The sequence below is a fragment of the Durio zibethinus genome, chromosome 15 (genome assembly GCF_047325235.1).
Source record: "Durio zibethinus cultivar Kanyao isolate XHJ-2024 chromosome 15, ASM4732523v1, whole genome shotgun sequence".
In the NCBI taxonomy this organism is placed as follows: Eukaryota; Viridiplantae; Streptophyta; class Magnoliopsida; order Malvales; family Malvaceae; genus Durio; species Durio zibethinus.
Window position 1 is genome coordinate 1,980,518 of NC_143176.1, and position 27,379 is coordinate 2,007,896.

At 34.0% G+C, this 27,379-nt stretch overlaps 1 non-coding gene and 2 pseudogenes across 1 annotated transcript; all 3 read left to right on the forward strand.

The window, feature by feature from the left end:
- The first annotated feature begins 14,846 nt into the window (after nt 1–14,846).
- On the forward strand, nt 14,847–15,950 carry LOC149514510 (18S ribosomal RNA; annotated as a pseudogene).
- A 6,798-nt stretch (nt 15,951–22,748) lies between these two features.
- LOC149514511 (5.8S ribosomal RNA) lies at nt 22,749–22,904 on the forward strand (annotated as a pseudogene).
- Nucleotides 22,905–23,135: 231 nt separating this feature from the next.
- On the forward strand, nt 23,136–26,482 carry LOC149514512 (25S ribosomal RNA). The gene has a single exon (XR_016328423.1). It is a non-coding gene; the product is annotated as a 25S ribosomal RNA (ribosomal RNA).
- The last annotated feature ends 897 nt before the right edge of the window (nt 26,483–27,379 follow it).

Here is a 27,379-nt window from a genome sequence, read left to right on the forward strand (position 1 = left end):
TAATAATATTGGTTTTGAGAAATAGTTAACTTAAGAAAGTTGTTTTACAATAACAAAGTTTTCTAACATTGAATTTGTTTCATTTTTTTGTATTAATTCACAAAGTTTTAATATTTGAATTTTATATGGTTGGAAAGCTTTTTGAGTCTACTTTCTAATGGATCAAACAAAATCAAAATCCAAATTCTCTAAGAAAAGATTTTGAATTTTTACTAGATACTCTGCAGTTGTCTAAAAACTGCACAAAGGGTAAATTTGAAAATTCACTATAATTTGTACACAGTGAATTAGGTGATAAACTTTATATGGATAGAAAGCCATTTAATATAGTTTCTAAATCTTTAAACAGTTTGTAATTTGGATTTGTATAACTTAAGATATGATCAAATTAGTGAGTAGAGTGCAAACAGGAGTCAACCACCCAGCCATTGACGGGATCGATCCCCTCAAGGAAGGGATCGATTGGGTCTAGGCAAAATCACACCAACGGCTATTTTTTCATGCTTTCAATAGCTATTTTCTTCTCCCAAGCATCCCCAATGGCTACTCCTTCAATTTCTCTATAAATTGGGCACTCCAACATACCTAAAAGAATGATGAATCAAGAAAGCAAGAGCCAATAAGCAATATTTTAATTCTCTTAAAGAATCAAAAGTTTTTAAAGCTTCAAAGTCCATGTCTTTGTATTTCTTGTATCCAAATTATATTTGTTGTTCATTCATCATTTTCTTGTACTTAAACTTAGCAAACACTTAGCCTTAGAAAGGTTGTTCTATTGTTTGCAAAATTACCTTTGATATACAAGGTTGGAGGAGAACAAGAGGTAAGGTATCATCTTGAGAGCTTTGTAGTGAGATTGGGTAAAATACTGCAAACGGTAGAGGTTTCTATCTTAAGCCTTAGAAAGAAAAAGATAGGTTGTATTTGCAATTCAAGAATAGTGGATTGAAGCCTTGGTGTGGACAATCAAGAAGAGATGATGTAGGTGCCTTGTGGAGAAGGACCGAACCTCTATAAATCATTGTATTTGATTTCTCTATCCCAATCTCCTTACAATTTATTATTGTTTATATTTGATTTTAGGTTCATTAATTATTATTGCTTGTATTATATTTTCATCAAAAGTGCTTATTGTTTTAATTTCCATTCAACTATATTAAAATCATTGTTTGGGAAGAATTTACAAAAATCCAATTAACCCCCCTCTTGGATCACCATCTCACCTAAAAAGCTAACACTTAATAATTTTCAAAATATTAATAAATTAATGTTATTTTATTCTGAACAAACTTATATGAACAAAAGCATTTGTTTTATGACAAAACAAAAGGTCATAACAATTTGAATAAGATAATTATTCATACAACCTTTACTATTTGAACAGGTTTGGGAAACAAATTTATTTTTTGAATCTCTTAGTTATTAATTTTCATAATATTATTATATTAGTATTATTTTATTTCGAATAACCTTGTATGAACATAAATAAATGTTTTATGACAAAACAAAAAGGTTATAACGATTTGAAATATATAATTGTTCAAATAGTCATAACTATTTATTTTTTAAATCTCTTACTCATTAGTTTTTGAAATATTATTAAATTAGTATCATTTTATTTTGAATAGGCTTATATGATGAAAAACAATTATTTTATGACAAAACAAAAGTTCATAACAATTTGAAATAGATAATTGTTCAAATGGCCACAATTATTTGAACTTATTCAATAAATTGATTTATTTTTTAAATCTCCAACTTCTCAATTTTTAAAATATTAATAAAGTAATATTATTTTATTTTGAATAAGCTTTTATGAACTAAAACATTTGTTTTATTATAAAACAAAAGGTCATAATGATTTTAAATAGATAATTGTTCAAATAGTCATAACTATTTGAATTTGTTCGGTAAGCATATTTAGTTTTTTAAATTTCTTGCTTATTAGTTTTTTGAATGTTAATAAAATAATATTATTTTATTTCAAATAAGCATTTATGAACTGAAACAATTATTTTATAACTAAACAAAAAGTCAAAACAATTTGAAATAGATAATTGTTCTAATATTCTTAATTATTTGAACTGATTCGACAAACACATTTACTTTTTAAATCTATTACTTATTAATTTTAGAATATTATTAGTTTAGCAATATTTTTCTTCGAATAAGCTTGTATGAATAGAAACAATTATTTTATGACAAAACAAAGTACATAATGATTTGAGATAGATAATTGTTCAAATAGTCATAACAATTTGAACTAGTTTGGTCAATAGATTTAGTTTTTAAATCTCTTATTAATTTTAGAAATATTAATAAATTAGTATTATTTTATTTTGAATAATTTTGTATGAATAAAAATAATTTTTTTATAACAAAACAAAATATCATAACGATTTGAAATAGATAATAATTCGAATGGACGTAACTATTTGAACTTGTTTGGTAAATAGATTAATTTCTTAAGTCTCCAACTCATTAGTTTTATTATATTAATAAATTAGTATTATTTTATTCCAAATAAACTAGTATGAATAGAAACAACTTTTTTATAACAAAAACAAAAGTTTATAATGATTTGAAATAAATAACTATTCAAATAGTTATAACTATTTAAACTCACTCGGCAAATAGATTTATTTTTTAAATCTTTTACTTATTAACTTTTGGAATTTTAATAAATTAATATTATTTTATTATGAATAAGCTTGTATGAATAGAAACAATTAGTTTATGACAAATAAAAGATCATATCTGTTCTTTAAAAATTATTTAGAATAAAATAATACTGATCTATTAATATTTTAGAAACTCATAAGAGATTTAAAAATTAAATTTGTTCACAAAAGTAGTTTAAATAGTTATGACTATTTGAACAATTACCTATCTCAAATTGTTATGATCTTTATTTTGTCATAAAACAATTGTTTCTTTTCATACAAGCTTATTCAAATTAAAATAATACTAATTTAAAAATTTTTCAAAAATTAATAAGTAAGAGATTAAAAATAATAAGTGTTTGTTGAATTAGTTCAAATAGTTAAGACTATTAAAACAATTATCTATTTCAAATCATTCTAACCTTCTTTTCAGTCATAAAACAATTATTTCAGTTTATGCAAGCTTATTTAAAATATAATAATACTAATTTATTAACATTTGAAAAATTAATGAGCAAGAGATTTAAAAACATAAATCTATTTACTGAATAAGTTCAAATAGATTTGACTATTTGAATAATTTTCTATTTAAAGACATTAAGAACTTTTGTTTTGTCAAAAAATAATTGTTTAAGATCATAAAAACTTATTCAAAATAATATAATACTATTTTACTAATATTTCAAAAATTAATAAGCAAGAGATTTAAACACTAAATCTATTTATCGAACCAGTTCAAATAGTTATGACTATTTAAATAATTATCTATCTCAAATCGTTATGATCTTTGTTTTGTCATAAAACAATTGTTTCCATCCATACAAGCTTTTTTGGAGTAAAATATTGCTAAACTAATAATATTCTAAAATTAATAAGTAAGAGATTTAAAAAATAAATGTATTTGTCGAACCCGTTCAAATAATTAAGACCATTAGATCAATTATCTATTTCAAATCGTTTTGACCTTTTATTTAATCATAAAATAATTGTTTTAGTTCATACAAGCTTATTTGAACTAAAATAATACTATTTTATTAACATTTAGAAAATTAATAAGCAAGAAAGTTTTAAAAAATAAATCTATTTACCAAACAAATTCAAATAGTTATGACTATTTGAACAATTATCTATTTAAAATCGTTATGACCTTTTGTTTTATAATAAAAAAATTGTTTAAGTTTTTAAAAGTTTATCCAAAATAATATAATATTAATTTATTAATAATTCAAAAATTGAAAAGTTAGAGATTTAAAAAATAAAATCAATTTATCAAATCAGTTCAAATAATTATGGCAATTTAAACAATTATCTATTTTAAATCATTATGAACATTTATTTTGCCATAAAACAATTTTTTTTTCATTATAAAGCCTATTTGGAATAAAATAATACTAATTTATTAATATTTCAAAAATTAATGAGTAGAAGATTTAAAAAATAAATCTATTTATCAAACTAGTTCAAATAGTTATGACTATTTGAACTATTATATATTTCAAATCGTTATAACCTTTTATTTTGTCATAAAACAATTATTTATGTTCATACAAGCTTATTCGGAATAAAATAATACTAATCTAAAAATATTATGAAAATTAGTAACTAAAAGATTTAAAAAAAAAATTATTTGCTGAAATAGTTCAAATAGTTAAGGGTATATGAATAATTATCTATTTCAAATTATTATGACCTTTTGCTTTGTCATAAAACAAATGTTTTTGTTCATATAAGTTTGTTCAGAATAAAATAATATTAATTTATTAATATTTTAAAAATTAATGGGAGATTTAAAAAATAAATCTATTTACTATACCAGTTCAATTAGTTATAATAATTTGAACAATTATTTATTGCAAATCATTATGACCATTTGTTTCGTCATAAAATAAATTTTTCTATTAATACAATCTCATTCAGAACAAAGTAATGCTAATTAATTAATATTCTAAAAATTAATAAGTAACAGATTTAAAAAATTAATCTGTTGGCTTAACCAGTGCAAATAGTTTTGATTGTTTGAACAATTATCTATTTCAAATCATTATGACCTTTTGTTCTGTCACAACAATTGTTTCTATTCCTATAAGCTTATTCGGAATAACATAATTCTAATTTATTAATATTCTAAAAATTAATAAGAGATTTAAAAACTGAATATGTTTATAAGTTCAAATAGTTATGACTATTTGAGTAATTACCTATTTTAAATTGCTATAACCTTTGGTTTTGTCATAAAATAATTTTTTCTATTCATACAAGCATATTTTAATTAAAACAATACAAATTTATTAATATTCAGACAATTAATAAGTAAAAGATTTAAAAAGCAACTCTATTTGCTGAATAAATTCAAATAGTTATGACTATTTGAATAATTATTTATTTCAAATCATTATGACTTTTCGTTTTGTCAAAAAACAAATTATTTTGTTCATAGAAGCTTTTTTGGATTAAAATAATATTATTTATTAATATTTCAACAATTAATGAGTAAAAGATTTTAAAAATAAATATGTTTACCGTACAAGTTCAAATAGTCATAACTATTTGAATAATTATCTATTTGAAATCATTATGACATTTTGCTTCATCATAAAACAATTATATTTGTTAATATAGGCTTATTCAAAATAAAATAATACTAATTTATTAATATTCCAAAAATTAATGAGCAAGAGATTTAAAAAATGAATCTATTTACCGAAAAGTTTGAATAGTTATGACTATTTGAACAATTTTTTATTTCAAATCATTATGACATTTTATTTTGTCATAAAATAATTATTTCTGTTCATATAAGCTTATTCCAAATAAAATAATATAAATTTATTAATATTTCAAAAAATTAATAAGTAAAAATTTTAAAAATAAATCTATTTTCTAAACACATTCAAATAGTTATGACTGTTTGAACAATTATCTATTTCAAATAGTTATGACCTTTTGTTTTGTCATAAGCCAATTATTTCTGTTCATACAAGCATATTTGAAATAAAATAATACTAGTTTATTAATATTTCAAAAATTAATAAGATTTAAAAAAATAAATCTGTTTACCAAGCAAGTTTAAATAGTTATTATGCCTATTTGAACAATTATTTATTTCAAATAGTTATGATATTTTGTTTTGTCATAAAATAATAGTTTCTATTCATATAAGTTTATTTGAAATAAAATAATACTAATTTATTAATATTCTAAAAATCAATAGGTAGGAGATTTAAAAGTAAATCTATTAACCAAACAAGTTAAATAGTCATGTCAATTTGAATAATTATTTATTTCAAATCTTTATGACCTTTTGTTTTTTAATAAAACAATTGTTTCTATTCATGCAAAATTATTCAGAACAAAATAATACTAATCTATTAAAATTTTGAAAATTAATAAGAGATTTAAAAACTAAATTTGTTTACAGAAATAGTTTAAATAGTTGTGATTATGTGAACAATTATCTATCTTAAATCATTATGATCTTTATTTCATCATAAAACAATTGTTTCTTTTCATATAAGCTTATTCAGATTAAAATAATACTAATTTAATAATATTCCAAAAATTAATAAGAGATTTAAAAAATAAATGTATTTATCGAACCGGTTCAAATAGTTAGGACTATTAGAACAATTATCTACTTCAAATCATTTTGACCTGTTGTTTAGTTAGAAAAAAATTATTTTAATTCATACAAGCTTATTCAGAATGAAATAATACTAATTTATTAACATTCAAAAAATTAATGAGCAAGAGATTTAAAAAAAAAATTTATTTATCAAACAAGTTCAAATAAATTTGACTATTTGAACAATTATCTATTTAACTTCATCAAACCTTTTGTTTTATCATAAAACAATTGTTTCAGTTCATAAAAACTTATCTAAAATAAAATAATACTACTTTATTAACTTTCAAAAATTAAAAAGCAAGTTATGACTATTTGAATAAATATCAATCTTAAATCATTATGATATTTGTTTTCTCATAAAATAATTATTTCTAATCATACAAGCTTATGGAAATAAAAATAATACTAATTTATTAATATTCTAAAACTTAGTAAGACCTTAAACCTTAAACCCTAAACCCTAAACCCTAAGCCCTAAAGCCCTAAAGCCCTAAAGCCCTAAAGCCCTAAGCCCTAAACCCTAAACCCTAAACCCTAAACCCGAAATCCCAAACGCCGAACTCTAAACCCCAAAAACCCCAGACCTCAGACCCTAGACCCGAAACCTTAAACCTCAACCCCAAACCCTAATCCCAAAACCCAAAACCCAAAACCCAAACCCCAAACCCCTAACCCTAACCCTAACCTCTAAACCTTAAACCCTAAATCCTGAACCTTAACCCCAAACCCCAAAACCCTGAACCCCAAACCCCAAACCCAAACCCCAAATGCCAAACCCCAAACCTCAAAAACCTTAAACTCGAGACCCTAGACCCGAGACTCGAGACCCGAGACCCGAGACTTGAGACCTCAAACCCTAAACCCCAAACACCAAACCTAATACAGATACTTGAAAAGCTTATTAGTAGGTTTAGTGCAAGTTTCAATAGAATGACCCATGTTCCCAATTGATTCATCGAAGCAATGAATGGTTTTATGAATGGTAAAAGAAAGACAACTAATTTTCATCTCAAATGTGAATGCTTTCCTTGAAAATCATCTATTAGACAAAGATAAACTCATGGATCATTATAAAATACTACATGTCTTCAAGACATATCTATTTTATATATGCTAGCAGCTTGCTTCCTTTGCTTAAATAGTCTCTACAGATCAATGTGAATGAGTTCTCAAAATTAAATCCTAAAATAATTGTTATTATTGTCTAAACATTCATCATTTGGAATGGGAATAAAAAGACATGAGAAAAAAATCAAAGCATGGACTAGTGGTTGGGATTAAAGAGAAAATTTAATGAATTGCATCACACTTGTCTTTTATTAAAATGATAAAAAATGAAATCTTATTACATAAAAAATTCTAACATTACTTTGAAAGAAATCCCAAAATGATAAGCAACATCCAACTAGCCTTAACATCTTTCTTAAAAAAAAAATCCTCTATGTGATTAGGTAAAGGAATTTTATTGACATCTTACCCATGATTCATAGAAGCTCACTACGCATTTCCAAATCAAACTTTGCACCTTGTGTTTGAAAGCAGGGCAAGTTTCAATAGAATGACCCATGTTCCAATTATGATAATCGCATATGGCATTAGCATCATACCATTTTGGATATGGTGGCTTTAATAGTTCTTGAATAATTGAAGATACCAAATCATTCTTGACTAGTTTTGGGAATAACTCAATGTAAGTTATAGGGATAGATCAATGCGGGCCCTTTCTTGGTTATTTCAAAATCTCCTTAAATCACTCGCTCTGTTGTTAGTCTTTGAAGTTGATGTAGTGATATAACCAGTCCCATATGCAGATACTTAAAAAGCTTATTAATAGGTTCGTGGGTAACCTGGTTATGGATATAGTTGGTAAGGAGCCTACAAAATACCAGTAACTATGGGATAGCAAACAAGGTGAATAGACGATGGATATAGGGTATAGCTTTTGAATTGTTGCCTATCAAAATTTATAGCTTGGGTTTCAGTTTCTTTCTTTTTAGGCAACCCTCATTTCTTGATGGTTTCTCCTTCTTGAAGCTTGCCACTCTTGATGGCATTTTCAATAATTTCTCCTGAAATCGCTATATCAGTAAAGTTTTTTGTTGTATTCCCTATCATCTTTTCATAATAAAGAGATTTTAAAGTGCTTACAAATAGCACTGTGGTTTTTTTCTCAGTCAAAGGTGGCTGAACTTGAGTAGCTATGTCTCTTCATATCTAGGCATAATCCTTAAATGATTCAATCACATTTTTCTCCATATTCTGTAAGAAAAGATGATCAGGAGCTAGATTTATTATATGTTGATACTGACTAATGAAGCTACAGGTCATATCACTCCAAGATTGAATACGAGTCTTATCCACCTGGACATACCACCTAACAACAAAGCTAATAAGGCTATCTCAAAATATATGCATAACAGCTTTTCATTATTAGCATGGGCAACCATCTTTCGATAGTACATGGTAATGTGGATCTTTGGGTACTTTGTACCATCATATTTCTCAAACTTTAGTACCTTGAACTTCAGAAGAATAATGACATATGGGACTAAACAAAGCCCAGCAATATCCATAGAACCATAACCAATTCTTTTGACTACTCATAACCTTTTCTCTAACAAGTTCATCTTCTATTTAGCTTTTGAGCCTTCTAAAGTTTCCTTCTCATTAGGCCTCAACTTTTCTTTCTCTTTTAGATCATCCAAGTTAAGGATTTGTATTGTTTCTAATGCCTTCTCAATAAAGATAGGATTTACATAACTCTGGTATGCCTTGGATTTGAAGTTGATGGCATTCCGGAGTATGTATACTCTATAGGATATGTGAACTACTATAGTCGTACATCCTATGTGGACTGGGCTTAATGAGGTGTAAAATCATAAGCATATTGAGGATCAACAACTCTTGTGAGGGCTGGTTTGGCATGCTAGTATTTTCTTCTACATCATTTCCCTTATTCAATTTATTCAAGCATTCTATAATCTTACTCAACTCTCTTTCAAGTTTTTCTTGGGCCTTCTCTATTTTTTTAGATGATTTGTATTTTCTTATTCCATTTCCCTGGCTCAAGCTCTAGTGTTGTACTGATGATGAATAGGTTGAACTGGGTTATTAGACGGTGGAGCTATTTTTAAACCTTGTACCATAATTACATTATAAAAAATGCTATGCTTTATGTTTGGTGTTTTGATGCATGAATGGAATGTACATTTCCATGGACGAAATCTAATATGTGGCAAATATTCCCTCTATAAAAATGATGCAAATGCATAATGTTAAATATGACAATGAAAATGATAATGCAAATGCATAAAATCAAAAAAACAAATTGGTTAGATCATAAACTATTCCTTCTTATTTCTTAACATCAAATTACATCTATTAATGGGTAAGAAAGGCTCGATCTTAAGGTTGGCATCTTAAGTGTAAATTATATGTAAGGTTAGGTGACTTTGACCACTAAAGGCTCCTAAATTGTTCTTTACATCATTGTCCAGCACAAACTAGTAAGGCATTCCAATCCTCACCCATCACAAGCTACCAACATAAATGATTCAATTTGAGTGAGAGTATTTCACTAGCCATTGCAGAGATTATCATCTCACGAAAGCATAAGTACTTTACTCTCTCCTAAGAGGGATGAAGCTTAGGTATAGAGCTCATGTAATGTAAATGCATATGATAATGTGTGTGAAAGAACATATTCAAACCCCCTCATAATTCAAATGAAAGAGAAAAAAAAACATTAGTAAATAGATAATTACAATTTAAAAGCATTAGATCATAGGATAGGACAAAATTAAAATGTTATGGCCTGACTCTCAATATTCCCTAGTGGAGTCGCCAAACTATCATAACATATAGATCCAAAAATCTATAGCTAGACTTAACAAATGAAGTCACCATTAATCTTTTATCTAGGTGTGATTGGCCACCTAATGAATCTATCTTTTTAAGGAACTCAGCTTCTGACCTTTTGAATAGAACTAGGTTCGAAAGTTCAATTACGTATGGGAAAGGTTATAGCACTCCCATAACTCCCATCCTAAATGGTACCATTTAATTTTAAATTATCCTAACAATTATCTTGGTTCTAATGGTTTTATTTATTGAATATTGGAAATAACTTCTAAGATTTCTCCTTCAATCTAGTAGAATTCTTAAAAATACTTCCTCATCTCAAGAGTATTTAAGAATCCCATTTGTTTTCTTGAAGAGACTCTATTGTCAAAAAAAGGTTTAATAATTTTTATTTTGATTTTTTTATTGAAAATATATTTAATCATTCTACCATTTGGGCCAAATTAGAAATATCTCCTTACCTAGAAATTTCTTAGGTAATCAACCATTTGTGATTACTAAAAATTTCATCCTCTGAATTTATTTTTTATTTTGCAAGTTTTATTTCTAAATTTTCCAACATTTGGGCCAATTTAGAAAATTTTTTTATTTCTAAAATTTTCACCATTCGGTTTTATTTAGAAATTCTTTTTTCTTTTTTTTTAATATCTTTGGAAAGAAAATAATATGACAATTATTTTTTGAAGCTTCATTTAAATTCTTTCACCATTTGGGATAAATTTAAAGAAATTTTTCACCAGTGATTTCTTAAGAAATTTATCATTTGAAATTTCTAAAATTCTCATCCTTGGATAATTGTCAAATATTTTCAACCAAAAATTTTTCATTTGGAAAAGAATACAATTACTTTTATTGAAATTTCATCTAAATTATTCCACAATTTTGGACAAATTTAAGAGAAATTTCTCACCTAGAGATTTTTTAGAAAATTTGCCATTTGAAATTTTTAAGAATCTCATCATTGGGTAATTAGCATTTTAATTTCAAAATTTTATTAAATTTGTGTTTTTTATTTTTTTTAAAAAATAAATGTTAATTATTGATGTTGAAATTTTATCTAAAATTTTCTTCCATTTGGGTTAAATTTAGAAAAAATTTTCATCTAAAAATTTCTAAAAGAAATCACTCATTTGTGATTTTTTAGAATTTCATTATCAAATCAATATTCTTGAATTTTAAGCTTTCATCCCTAAAATAATAATAATAATAATAATAAAGTTTTTATAATTTAAAAGAAAATTCATTTAAAACTTTTTGTTTAATATTATATACTTTATCCACATCAGATATAAAAATACTTTCCTAAAACTATGCATCAAAATAAAGTCACTAACCAGAAAATAATTGAATCACATAATAAATAGGAAAAGACAAATAAGTACCAAAAGTAGGAATTGGAGCTTGTGAGCACGTGGGCTTTTAAACTAAAATCTCTTAATAGTCAATTTGTTGGCTTTATCAAATCCTTTTGCTTTTATTGTTTGCTCATTTCCCTTTCTCGTTTGCTTTTTTCTTTCTTAGATTTTCAATTAAGGCACTTTTTTTCTTGCTTCTTCCCCTAGTGACTTTACATGATGGTCTGTTAAATGTCACCACTCTAAAGACAAGCTGTGCCAATTTTTTCCTTAGGTTTCGGCTGAGTATTTTTTTTGTTTCACTGCTGATTTCTTATGTGTCATTTTGCTGATGATTAACAGGTCTATTTATAGGTGACAATTCTAGTCCAAATAGTGCTTCAACTCATATTAAACTCTTGATAGAGTCTATTTGATAGTTGGATTAGGATTCAATTTCATTTTTTAAAAAAACTTTTATCCAACTAAACAATCCTTTTTTAACTAAATATTTGCCATTTTTATGTTTTTTTATTGAAAAATAAAACGGGGTGTCTACACCCATGGCTTTGCTCCAACATTGAAATGATTAGGCAACTCCACTCTTGATCCCAAGCCTACCCCAATAACCATGGCAGCTTGCAATGCAACATGGTCAACCTTAAACCTGGCTAGCTCTTCTCGTAAGGTTGACACCATGGATTCCAACACCTTAATACACTACATGAGCTTCTCCATTGCCTTATTTGAAAATCCCTTAATGTCCCTGAATCGATCTATTATCTGAAAAAGCCTTCCCCACTAGTTTATAGATAGGCGTTCCTTGAGCACCTCGCTTTGGCCCCCTATCTAGTTTTCCCTAGCCATGCCATAGCCAAAACACACAAACTATTAGACCACAAATGCACAAACTGAAGGTTTACCTCAACTCTAGTAGAAACTCTAGCAATTTAGTTCTGGTCCTTGTAAACTAGCACACTAGCATGACATACTAGGATAGCACACACTATCAGGCACCAGTCTGCACACTGGCTCAGCACACCAGTATCTCAGTTAGGCACTAGTCTGTACACTTGCACATCTGTATATCATGCCTAGTGCACCTACAACATACAATAATAAATTGTCAAGCACCTATCCTGCACTCTAGTATGTGTGTACCTAGCACACCAAGATCATTTCACTAACACATGAGCATAATACCCCTTCTAAGATGCCCACACCACGTAGCAAACCACTTGCACCATACAGTAGAATATTCATACACACTGTAAAATGTCTGCACACATAGTATGAAGCCTACATAACTTACCATAATACCCATACACCATACCATGATGCCCACACATAAGTCCCCTAACCTGTATCGATGCCAACTCTGGCTCACACGGTAACTTTAGCTCATCTTGTCATGAACAAGGATTTGTTGTACACTCTGAACCAAGGCTTTGATCACCACCTTTGGTCTGATCCAAGCTTTGATACCCCTGATATTTGGTTTGCTGCCTACTCCCAATTGCTAACTCCTTCGAACTAGGCACTAATACCACTTGTTATCAAACTATATGGCCTACTCCTAGCTTTTTTAAACCAAGCTCTAATACCTTTTGTCATGGGTTAAGACTCAAGCCCCAAGCTCACATAGTTTCAAAACATGGGGATAGACTTTTTCGTATCCTAGATCAGCCTAACACAATAAATGGTGCACAGACACATTAGAACACGGGGCTTGATCGCCTAATACATTGCAAAAAAAAAAGGCATAGCAAGTGCCTGAAGAAAAGCTAACAAAAGAATAATAAAAAGGTTTAAGGCAAGAGTAAATATCTTATTACTCAATGGTTTTAGTGTCTTCCCTTTTGTAGATGAGGGTAAGAGACTCTCTATTTATAAGTGAGGCCTCCTTTACATTTAGTGCTTGAGATATGTTCCTAAAATCTAGAGATTACACCAGTTAAATCCTTTGATTCTAAAAGATATGATACAATCCTTGATTTTAAGAGATATGATGCTCCGGTATATTCTTAGCATTTTTTATCCAATATGAATGGGAATCTATCATGGTTGTTCTAGGCCCATGCTTAGTGCCACTCATGCCTAGGCTTGTACTCGTGCCCACACCTAGGCTCAACTCAGTGTTGCCAACTCTAATTATCTCAGGTCTAGATTTAGGTATGCCCACACTTAGGCCTAATTGTATGCTCACACCTTAATCATTTATGTTTCCAACAAGGTTTGATTAGGTGCCCACATGCTCGCCTATGCACCCGTACTGGCCGTACTTAGGCTTAGCTCGACTGTGCCAAACCTAAACACCTTGCTTGAGTCACTAAAGCCATGATCACTGCCCACACCATTGTTCTAGGCTGGTTTCTTGCAACCTGGACCTCCAGTGCACCTCAAGGCCTAGTTCTCTTAGTTGTCAGACACTATCCCGTTAAAAGTTAAACTATCACCAGACTTGGAAAGAACCCTTGGCCCTAGACCAGTTTACAGACCATGACACAAGTAGAAAGTATAGTCATAGGCTTGGCCTAACCAAGTCTTTTGGGTATTTGGTAGTCTTACGGTCCCTTCTCATCAACCATAAAAATGCTTTGGCCTAGCCAAGCTCGTGCATGCAACCAATTATGCCCAAGTCCCTAGGAACAAGTCCCTAAATTAGGCAATGTCCACTTGGGTGGTGACAACAGAGTTTGCTTGTACAATCTTGATGAGACCAAGTATTGATGGTGTCACATCATTGTTACTTGTTGAATGGAAAAGGTACTCTCATGGCCTTTGCTTGTGTTTTTCCCATACAAAATGATTGTGGCATGGCCTTGTATGTCATTTTTTCCACTCACTTATCGAGTAATCGATCAGGTGGGTTATGGATCGGTGTGCATGGATGCTGCCACTTATACATAATGGGCATATGAGTGATGCTATGGTTGTATGTGTTGGCAAGCTCCATGCTCAATGCATCAAACTGTCAACCTATCATCCTCTTCATTCTCTTTCAATGTGGTCATTATACCCTAGGGATGCAATCGAGATCCTATGCTTTATACCTAAATCAATGAAAATCGGATGTCTTACTATCTCTCATCCATATTATGTTTTTAGAGGCTATGGGTTGGACCTTAATCATGCCTTGTGTCCTTAGTGTGCCACCCAAACTTCCATGGCTACAATGGTGCACTAGTGTTCGATCATTTTCTTTGATGTGAAATGTTTTATAGGCATAAGCTCTTGGCCCTTATTCGTCTTATGCTTTAAATTCACGTGCTCAACACACACGATGCTTCTACTCTGTGTTGGCTCTCTCTTTCAATTAGTGCATTCAGGCCTATGCGATGCCAACATCTTAAAGGATGCTACGTGGTTGATCCTACTAGTAGTCATATACTTGTCACAAAGATTAAACCATGCATGTGTAAGTATAAACTAATTTAGACTGTGAAACTGTGAATAACTGATTAAATTAGTTATAGTTTGTTTGATGGTATCTACTACTCGGAAAACCATAGTAATTCTAAAGCTAATATGTCTAACAAACCTTGACTTCTGAAAGGTATGCATTTATTAGATAAAAAGTCAATACAGGCTTTGCCCATTGCTATAATGATTCATGATAACTCAATGGATCACATAGCGTTTGTGCTGGTAATGCATTATTCAAATTTCTACCCTATCAACTTTCGATGGTAGGATAGTGGTCTACTATGGTAGTGACATGTGATGAAGAATTAGGGTTTGATTCCAAAAGGATGCCTAAGAATAGCTACCACATCTAAGAAAGGTAGTAGGGGTGTAAATTACCCAATCCTGACATAGGGAGGTAGTGACAATAAATAATAATACAAGGCTCTATGAGTCTCATAATTAGAATGAGTACAATCTAAATCTCTTAATGAAGATCCATTAAAGGGCAAGTCTGGTGCCAGCAACTGTGGTAATTCTAGCTCTAATAGCATATATTTAAGTTGTTGTAGTTAAAAAGATCATAGTTAGAACTAGGATTAGGTTGTTTGGTCTGCCTTACAGTAAGCACTAGTCTACTCTTCCCTACTGTCGATGATTTGATCCTAGCCTTAATTGGCTAGGCCATTCCTCTGGCTCTATTATTTTAAAAAAATTAGAGCGGTCAAAGCAGGCCTATGCTTGTATATATTAGCATGGGATAACATCATAGGATTTTGGTCCTATTATATTGGCCTTCAAGATTGGAGTAAAGATTAATAGGGACAGTCGAGGGCATTTGTATTTCATAATTAGAGGTGAAATTCTTGGATTTATGAAAGATGAACAACTACAAAAGCATTTTCCAATGATGTTTTCATTAATCAAGAATGAAAGTTAGGGGCTCAAAGATGATCAAATACCATTCTAGTCTCAACCATAAATGATGCCGACTAGGGATCGATGGTGTTACTTTTAGGACTCCACTGGCACCTTATGAAAAATCAAAATCTTTGGGTTCTTGGGGAAGTATGGTTGCAAGGCTGAAACTTAAAAGATTTGATGAAAAGGCAACACTAGAAGTGGAGCTTGTAGCTTAATTTAACTCAACATTAGAAAACTTTCTAGGTCCAAACATAGTAAGGATTGACAAACTAAGAGCTTTTTCTAGATTCTATGGGTGCTGGTGCATGTATCACAGGCTCTAGACTTAAAACCTGAATCCGTGCAGCCTTAGGCTAGAAATTGACTTTGTATGCGTAAGTTTAGCCTACTACATAAGTGTGCATGCAAACAACCAGAAAAGGCATAATACACATGCTAGAAAACACAAAAGATGCTAGAATATGCTTTGTATATTACTGAAGTGTGTGATTGATACAACTAAGGGATGGGTAGTTCTATTTATAGCCTTAGCACTATATGGCTATTCCTAAAATCAAAAGATTACATGATTCCTAGAATTAAGGGATTACAATTAAAATATAGATTAAATCTTGATTCTAATGATCCCCTTCTAATTCTTAGGGTTAACCAGATCTTCCAGTCGTATGTTACCAAACTTGGATGCTTTTAGATGGTTATGGATTGATCCCACTCTCCTAGGCCTACTTAGGTGTGGTGTGGGCATGATGTGGGCCTAGCCCTGATTGTGCAGGTTGGCTTGAGTGTTGTACAGGTGATCTAGACACTTCTCCCATGCTTATTGTGCAATCCATTGCTACTATCCCTGGTGCTCAAGCCTAGGTCGCTAGTGTTCGAGCCTTAGCTATTGGTGTGCCCACCCATGGCATGACATTCTCGCCACTTGATCTCACAATGCTTGCATCATGTCTTCTACATAAAACTATCTAATATGGTTTTCAAACTACCATAAGTCATCTGCTAGTTCCTAACTAGCTTCACTGTTTGGAAACCCCTTCCACTACACAAAGTATTCCTATCTTGGTTGATAATTTTGTTGCTTTACAGTTAGAATGCATTAAACCCTTTCTTATATGGGGCCTGGCTCCCAATGGTGCATGCCTTGACTTTGCCTATCCTGGATCCTTCTGGCCCTCGTAGAACTACTTAAGCATGCTCACATAAAAAATTGGGCGTTCTCTGAACTTTGATGGCATATCCAGCTTGTAGGCAACCTTGCCTACCCTTTTAAGAAGATTAAACCCTTATGTAAGCCTTTATGGCATATGATGGGGTGTAGCTTAACCAAGACCAAGTCCTTTACTTGGAATTGCACGTCCTTTTTTTTTTGGTCCACCCACTTCTTGACCTCTTCGTAGCTTTATTTAGACAGACTTTGGCCAAGTTAGCTTGCTCCTACCAAGCTTTGCCAAACTTGTAGCTACTAGGTTAGGCCCTATATAACTTGCAACAATTGAACTGGACGTTAACGGTTGCTACCTTATCACAATCTCAAAAGGACTTTGGTTTGCTACTTCACTTCATTGCAGGTTGTATAAGAAGTGGGTGACATCAAGCAACTTTAGCTAGTCTAATTATGTGTCACTCACATAGTGCCTGAGGTCAACCTCTAACAATCTATTCACTCGCTTGATCTACCCATCGGTTTAAGGATGTATGTTGGTGGAAAAGTTCAAGTCTGAACCCAATAGCTTTTATAACTCAGTCCAAAACTACCCTGTGAATCGTCAGTCCCAATAGTTAAAAATGGTCTATTGTACTCCCCAATTCTTCACCATATTTTTCAAAAATAAACGAGCTACCTACTTGGTTGGGCACTCCTTAGTTACTGAAACAAAAATCCTATACTTGGAAAACCTATCTGCCACTACCATAATGCTCCCAAACCCATCTACCTTGGGTAACTAACTATGAAGTCAATAGTGATGCTCTCCTATGGTCACTTTGGTATAGGCAGAGGCTCCAAGAGACTATCTGGTGGCTTGAGCTCTACCTTGTCCTGTTGGCACATAAGACAAGTCTTCACATAGGCCTCAACATCATCTCTCATGTGTGGCTAGTAGTAACGATCCTTTAGCAAGGCTAAGGTATGGTGCACACCTGAGTGACCAACCCACTTTGAATCATGGCACTCTTGCATCACCTCCTTGCGAAGCTTCCCATGCTACAGCACAAACAACCTACTGCCCTTGGTGTATAATAAACCATCATATAGCCAAAAATGTCTAGTCTTACCTTGCTTGGCATGATCAATTAGAATTTGTGTTATAGGATCATGGGATAGCCTTTCCCTGATGTGAGGTGCCAAAAACCCCTCTAGTTGGTTAATGGCAATAGGGCTCACCTTCCTACTAAGTGCATCAGCCATTATGTTTACCTATCCAATCTTGTACTCTAACCTATAATCAAATTTCGTAAGAAAATCTTGCTAGTAGGTTTATTTGGGATATAGCTTCTTCTGTATTTGGAAGTAGCTAGTTGCAACATTATTGATTCTAACCTTAAACCTTGACCTTAATAAGTAATGCTGCCAAGTGTGCAAGTAGTGCACCATTGCTACCATCTTCTTTCTCTTAGACCATGTATCTACACTTGGTCTCGTTGAGTTTCTAGCTCTTAAATGCAACCAGATGGTTTTTTTACATTAGCACACCCTCATCACAAAGTCTAATGCATTTGTATGCACCTCATATAGATTGGCATGGTTTGGCAAGGCCAACACTGGCTTTTCAATCACTACTCGCTTCAACCAATTAAAAGCTTCCTAGCATTTGGTGCTCCACTCCCACACTCTCTTTTTATTGAGCAAATTAGTCAATGGTATGGTGATGGCTAAGTGGCCTTTGATGAAGTGCTGGTAGTAGTTGATTAGCCCAAGGAATGATCTCAACTTAGTGACCTTAGTTGGCAATTCCAAATCCAGAATTGCTTGGACCTTACTTATATCATACGTATCTTGCCACCTCTTACTATGTGGCCTAGAAACAGTACCTTTCACTGGGTAAATGAGCACTTCTCTTTTTTCATGAATAGTTCATTCACTTTTAGCACCTCGAACACCTGTCTTAAGTAGTCTACATGCTTTTTCAATGTCTAGCTATAGATCATAGTATCATCAAGATAAGCCATAACAAAATGATTAAGGAATGATTGCAGTACCTTGTTCATGAGCATGTAGAATCTTGTCAGAGCATTGGTGAGTCTGAATGGCATAACTAAGAACTCGTAAGAGCCACAACAGGTGACACACATTGTTTGGGCTTATCTCTTTTCGTGATCCTAACTTGTTAATACCCTAACCTCAAATCCAACATGGTGAACCACCTTTATCTCCAAGTTGGTTGAACAAGTCTGCAATTAGGGGGTAGGATACTTGTTCTTGATGGTTAACTTGTTCAATGCCCTTTAATCAATACACAACTGCAAGCACCCATCATGCTTGCATTGGAATAAAATTAGGGCACCATATAGGGCCTTCAATAGCATGATGTAGCTAGTATCACTTAGCTCTTTAAGCTGTTTCCTTAACTATTCCAACTCTAGGGTTGACATTCGATAAGAGGCTTTGGCTGGTGGCTTAGCCTCAAGCACCAGCTCGATCTTATGGCTACTTCTCTCTTGGGTGATAGCCTGCTAGGCAACTATGCAAGCATCACATCACTAAAGGTCTCTAGCACCTCTAGCACTTCCAAAGGGATGTCAAACTTTGGCTCACTCAATTTATCATACTTTAGGGTAGCCAAGAAAGTGTCTTCATCCCTACTCATCGCCTTGGCAAATTGAATGGTTGATAGCACCTTGATCCTAAGCCCGAGCTTGTACCTTAATGGTACAAGGCACTGGCAACATGTATCCAGAATGCATATACAGTTGGCAAAAGGTACAAGGAAAGTGTTAATTAAAACAAGAAAATCTAAACCAACCACAAACTTATAGTCATCTAAGCGTATTACCTCAATGGTCTCCTTGCCCTTCTAACCTCCAAGCTATAGCTTTACCCCATGCATCACCCCAATGGTTGAAACCTCTTTAGAGTTGACTATCTTGATGGTACCAATCCCCTTGTGCACCTTCAAACTGAGTTTCTAGGCTCCATTACCAAACATGAACAAATGTGAAGCTCCTGTGTCCACTAGAGCATTCATTTTCTTGCCTGCAACCAATAGATCCATATACATCAGTCCCTTTAGCTTGTGGCTTCCCTTACCTTGGATAGCATTGAGCATAATCGATCCAAGCTTTACTGTCTCCCTTCATGGCTTTTCATCCAACTAATTGTCTATGGCAGCCAACTTGCCTTTCTTGGAATAGTCTCAAACTCTATGTGATTCTCCACATAGGTAAAAAGAGAGCAGCTCTTGGTTTCTTTTAGCCTTCCACTTCCCTACCAGTGGCTTCCCCTAGCCATCCATATATGAACTATCTCAATCTCTATCTTTAGACCATCAGTCATGGTTTTCTCCCTTGGATTGTCGATTTCGATCTCTTTTGCCCTTGCCTTTGGGTTTGGAAGACTCAAACTTGTTTTTGTGGCCTAAACTCCACTAATGACTTAGCGGTGGTCATGGCCTTGGCTAGATCACGAACTCCCCTCCTTTGTAGCTCATGCTTCACCCATAACTTAAGCCCATCCATGAAGGCAAATAGACCCTCGGTCTCACTTAGATTTGAAATCTAAAGCATTAATTTAGAGAACTTCTAGACATACTTCTTGACCTCTCTTTGTTGAGTAAGCTGGCATAACTTTGCCTACACCTCATCATTGGCGTGCTCAGGATAGAACTGCTCCCTAAATACTCTTTGAGACTCCTCCTAGGTTCTAATCAAGGCACCACCATGCCTTACATCATCACAATTGTGCCTCTACCATAATAAGGTAACATCAGTAAGATACATTGAAGTGGCGCTTACTTTAGTAGCATCATTCCATATGCCCATGGCTCAAAAGTACTAGTCCATCCCTCATAAAAAGTTGTCCACTTCCTTGACAGCCATAGTCCCCTTGAACTCCTTAGGTTTAGGGATATCCATTTGGGACTTTGGCACTCCAGCTATTATGCCATTCCTAATGGCTATTTTGCAAGTAGTGAGCTCCTCTCTGAGCTCCTCGATCTTCTTACACATGGTCTCCACTAGGGTCTTTAAGGCTTCATTCTGTTAGGTGAACATATTAATGGTCTCATTCTGTATCTTACCTTTGAGCTCCTCCTCTCTAGTGTCCAAATCGTCAAAGTAAGCCTCCACGTCATTAAGTTTCTCTTTCATATCACCCACAATCACCTCACCTTGGCCAACTGCCTATCTATGGTAGACTAGATGTCTCTTAATCTAGCTTTCTTCCCTCTTTCATGATCTTGCTTTTAGGCCTCTAGTTGTTGGCTAGCAATATCATTTTGGGATATTATTTTCATGAACGCCTTAAGTGTGACTTGAACATAACTGAACAAAACCTACTTTGATACCAACTATCATAAGCTCCAGACTTTAAACTTGAATTCGTGTAGCCTTAGGCTAGGAATTAACTCTATATGCCTAAGTTCAACCTTCTATGTAAGCATGTATGCAAACAACAACAAGGAAAGGTAGAATACGCAAGTTAGAAAACACAAGGGATGCTAGAATACACTCTATATATTACTTAAATGTGTGATTGATACAACTAAGAGAGGGGCAGCCCTCTATTTATAGCCCTAACACTGTATGGCTACTCTTAAAATCAAAAAATTACATGATTCCTAGAATTAAGGGTTTACACATTAAAATACATATTACATCTTGATTTTAAAGATCTCTTTCTGATTCTCATAGTTGGCTAGACCCTCCAGCTATGTGTTGTTGATCCTGGATGCTTTTAGATAGTTCTGGATTGATCCCACTCTTTTGGTCCACTTAGGTGCAATGTGGGCATGATGCAAGCTTGGCCCTAGTTGTGCAGGTAGGCCTAAGAGCTGTATGGATGGTTTGGACACTTTTCCTATGCTTATTGTGCAAACCCCTACTTTTGTCCCTAGTGCTTGAGGCTAGGCTATTGGTGCTCAGGCCTTAGCTTTTAATGTGCCCACCCAAGGCATAGCACATGGCTGTTCTTAGTTGGTGGAGCAATTTGCTTGGTTAATTTCGTTAACAAATGAGACTTTAGCCTACTAACTAGGTATGTTGAGGTGATCCTTCGTGGCCAGCTTCTTAGAGGGACTATGGCCACTTAGGCCAAGAAAGTTTGAGGTAATAACAAATCTGTGATTCCCTTAGATGTTCTGGGTCGCATGCATGCTACATTAATGTATTCAACGAGTTTATAGCCTTGGTCGACAAGCACGAGTAATCTTTGAAATTTCATCATGATGAGGATAGATTATTGCAATTTTTGGTCTTTAACAAGGAATTCCTAATGAGCGTGAGTCATCAATTTATGTTGACTATGTCCCTAACCTTTGTACATATCACCTATCGCTTCTACAAATTGAATGGTCTGGTGAAGTGTTCAAATTGTAGCAATGTGATGGTTCACTACCTGTAACATCATGAAAAGTCCACAGGACCATATCATTTAAAGGAAGGAAAAGTCATAACAAGGTTTTTGAAGGTGAACCTATAGAAGGATCATTGTCTAAACCAGCTCAATGAATGACCTAAGAATGCATTAATGAAACACAGAGGGGACAAGGGTGCCTCTATTCCCCTAGCCCTTTTTAACCTTAGGCAAGCATAATGGTTGCTTTATTTCACTTTTTGAGTAGGAGAAACAACCATTGCCATTACCCATAGCTGAACAACAAACCCCTAGCATGAATCAAGCTAAGGAATTGGAATGAAAAAGAGCATGTATGTCATTATAGTCCCATTCATGGTGCATGTATAGGTGATGTCATGACTTTTTTTGTAGTGAAAAACCAAAATGGCTCTCGATAATGGATATCTCAGCTCTCACATTGATGAAGAATACAGTGAAATACCATACTTGGTGTAAATTACAAAATCCTATAAACCATTGAGTCTTTGAATGCAAGTTGCACCCAAAGTCATTAGGCCAAGGGCAAGTCTACTTGGGTGTCATACATCGTCGCCCCCTCTAACCCCCCACCCATCGATCTCTAATAAGGGGATGAAATATGGCCTCTCACAATATCGTCAGTCATGGTTGGCCCAAAAGTGAGTCCCTAACAACAATAAAGCCATTATCATCAGTAATAAAGCTTTTAGCATGCCTTATCTCTAATAATATGGGCCCATTGTCCATCCAGACCCTATCGGCCCCCTCACATCACTCGATCGATGCTTACATTGTAACCTTAGGTTAGGTGGGATTACCTGTCGAGTTTAAGCATCTCAATAAGTGAAGGAAAAGAAACTTACCAAGATTCCCTTAGTAATGGTAAGCGAACTAAGAAGAGCCCATCTTGAGAATCGAATGCCCTCAACATTTGAATTATAGTCTAGATAAGCATCCTTAGTGGTGACAAGGCCCAAGTCCTCTAGAAAAAAGCACCAGAGAGGGTGAAAACCCATTGTGCCTGGACCTTATTACATCATGAGGCGCTATTTATGAGTCATGTTGTTTAGGAATACAACCCCAATCGGGTGATAAATTTTATCCAAGGTTGAATATGAGCAAGAGACTGATAACAAACAAATACTACAAGGGAAAAATGAAAAAGATTTTGAAAAGATAGTCAAACTGTGCTTGAAATTGTTAAGAGAAAAGCAGATAGGGGTTGGTGATACACCCTGATTAGATGTAAAAGGGCGAGAGCCAGTCTACTGATCAGCTCAGGGTATGGACTAACATAGGCCATGGCAATGGGCTAGCCTGGGCTTTTGATATACCTATGAAGACATCATTGCCACAATCATGAAATACAATATCTGCCATCGGTGTGCTCCTAGTATCGGCTTGTGGGCTCCCTATCTAGCCTGCCTTGAAACATGGACCAAAAAGTTTAACATGTGTGCGAGTCAATGGGCTAGAAAACCCATAAGGCACAAGTAAGTTGATTGGCAAGATCCCTTGTGAGTGCATCGTTGATTAACCTTAACCTTCTGAGAAAGGTTCAAGTGTGAGCATAGTTGTCGGGACCCAAAAGATGGTGAGCTATGCCTGAGTGGGGTGAAGCCAGAGAAAACTCTAGTAGAGGCTCACAGTGATACTGACATGCAAATCATTCATCTGACTTGGGTATAGGGATAAAAGACTAAATGAACTATCTAGTAATTGGTTCCTACTAAAGTTTCCTTATGATAGTTAGAGCCCTTAGTGAGTTCTATCGGGTAAAGCCAATGATTAAAGGCATCAAGTTCGTAACACCCTCAACCTATTCTCAAACTTTAAATAGGTAGGATGGCACAACTGCTTCATTAAGCCGTGCCACAGAATTGAGAGCACTAAGTGGGTTATTTTTGGTAAGCAAAATTGGTGATACAAGATGAACCAGAAGTCAGGTTACGGTGCTTAATTGCACATTAACCTAGAACCCACAAAGGGTGTTGGTCAATTAAGACAGCAAAATGGTGGTCATAGAAGTCAAAATCCACTAAAGAGTGTGTAACAACTCACCTACTAAACCAACTAGCCTAAAACATGGATGACACCTAAGCATGTGACCTATACTTGACCATCGGGGCAAAGGCCAGGCCCTAATGAGTAAGAAGGCATGGTGGTCATCGCAAAACCTAAGGTGTGAACCCAGGTGGAGTGACTGTCGGTGCAGATCTTAGTGGTAGTAGCAAAATTTCAAATAAGAACTTTGAAGGCCAAAAAGAAGAAAGGTTTCATGTGAATAGCACTTGCACATAGGTTAGTCAATCCTAAAAGATGGGGGAAGCCCATTTGATAGCACGTTTGGCATGAGTTTTGAAAAAAAATATTGTTAAAATTCTAGATCTAGGATATGGCAGCTAATGACAACATTAAGGAGTCTGAAAATGTTAGTGAGAGCCTCAGGAAGAGTTATTTTTTTTGTTTAATAGTTGGCCCACCCTAAAAATGGCTTAGCTAGAGTTAGGTCTAATAGTCGAAAGAGCATCACATGTCATGTGCTATCCGGTGTGCCCCCAGTAGCCCTTGAAAATCTATAGGACTAGGTACCATCCATATTTAATTGTACTCATAATCATATTAGGTCTCTAATGTGAATAACCTTTGGTCGATGGAACAATGTAGGCAAGGAAAGTTGGCAAAATGGATCCATAACCTTAGGAAAAAGATTGGCTCTGAGGGTTGGGCACGGGGGTCCCAACCTGAAACTAATCGGCTACTAGTGCACTACTCAAGCTGCTCTAGTAGTGAGAACAGATTGCCATGTGCTGACCAAGGGATGGACTAGGAACAGCTCCCTCGAGGGCCTTCCCTAGGTGACAAATGGTCACCTCATAACTAGTACAGACAAGGGGAATCAAACTATTTAATTAAAACAAAGCATTGTGATGGTCCCTATCGATGCTCATGCTATGTGATTTCTATCCAATGCTTTGAATGTCAAAGTGAAGAAATTCAACCAAGCACGGGTAAATGGTGAGAGTAACTATGACTTTCTTAAGTAAACAATTGCCTCATCATCTAGTTAGTGATGTGCATGAATGGATTAACAAGATTCCCACTATCCTTATCTACTATCTAGTGAAACCATAGCCAAAGTAATGGGCTTGGTGGAATCAGTGAGGAAAAAAGACCTTATTGAGCTTGACTCTAGTTTAACTTTTTGAATTGACTTGAAAGGTGTAGGATAAGTGGGTGCCCATGGGTGAAATTGAAATATCACTACTTTTAACACTATTTTACTTATTATGTGAAGCAGAGTTGAGGCATGGCCATTTCTTTTAGACCTAAGGCTAGCCTCGGTCAGTCGATTCGAGTGGAAGATATTGTTAGGTGGAAAGTTTGGTTGGGGTGGCATATCTGTTAAAAGATAACATAAGTGTCCTAAGATAAGCTCAATAAGAATAAAATTCTCATATGGAATAAAAAGGTAAAAGCTTGTTTGATTCTAATTTCTAGTATGAATATACACTGTGAAAGCATGGCCTATTGATCCTTCAGATCTTTGAAATTTAAAGCTAAAGGTGTTAGAAAAGTTACCATAAGGATAACTGACTTGTGGCAGCCAAGTGTTCATAGCGACATAGCTTTTCGAACCTTCGATGTCAGCTCTTCCTATCATTGTGAAGTAGAATTCACCAAGTGTTAGATTATTCACCCACCAATAGGGAATGTGAGCTGGGTTTAGACCATCATAAGATAGGTTATTTTACCCTACTGATGGTAATGTCACAATAGTAATTCAACCTAGTACGAGAAAAACCATTGATTCACACAATTAGTCATTGTTTTTGGTTAAAAAGCCAGTGGCATGATGCTACTATGTGCTGGATTATGATTAAATCCCTCTAAGTTAGAATCCAAGCTAGAAGTCACCCAATTGTTAACCTACAGTAAGGGCCCATAGCCCCCAAGGGCACATATCATAGGTGTAGCCCTTGGGCAGACGAGTCATGTGAGCCTCTTTTGAGCTTAATTCCAACCAAGTAGTAGGTAGAATTCTTTGTAAGTGACTTAAATATGCAATGAGGTATTTTAAATGGTTGAGTGGCCTTGTTGCCATAATCCATTAAGATTCAACCCTGTCACTTTGATTCGTCCCTCCCTCCTCTCCACACACCCACTGAAGTCTTTTCACTTCATTTTTTTTACACTGCACCTTTCTAGGGAAATGGATGAATGATGTTTTCCATTGCCATAGATTTGGTCAGGTGATGACATCCCTCTCTCAAGCATCAAAGTAAATGACAATTGAATGCCATTGGTATTCATTATAGGGATAAGCTCACCCTCAATGTGGGCACTTACCTTAAACTCTATCAGCACACACTAGCCTCTAGTGGGGGTTATTACCTCAAATGCCATCGATAGCATTTGGCCCTTGGTTGGTGTGGGCAATCGCATCCAACACCATTAGCAGATGCTGGCCTGTTGTTGCCTCAGACACCATCGCCAGATGCTAGCACTTCATGCAAGCACTTGCCTCAACTACCATCAACACAAGTAGGCCATTGGTGTGTGTTATTACCTTGGACACCTCTTTGGTAGGTGTTGATGTCATGCCCTAGGTAAGCATACCAAAGCTAATGCCTATACACCAATGGCCTAAGCTTGAGCACCAGGGTCAAAGGTGGGGGTTTGTGCAATAAGCATGGTAAAGGCATCCAGATTGCCTACCTACTAATTAGGCCTACCTGTAGAACTAGGGCCATATCTGCATAATGCTTGCATTGTACCTAAGTAGACCTAGAGGAGTGGGATTAATCCAGAATCATCTAAAGGGATCCAAGATCGGTAGCATATAGCAAGAGATCTGGTCAACCTTTAGAATCAAGAAGGGATCTTTATAATCAGGGTGTAATATGTGTATTAATGTGTAATCCCTTATTTGGGTCTCACTCAAGGCATTATTAGAAATAGCATCCCGAAGTGATGTTGCTAGCCAACAACCAGAGGCCTAGGAGTAAGGCCATGGAAAGGGCAAAAAAGTTAGCTT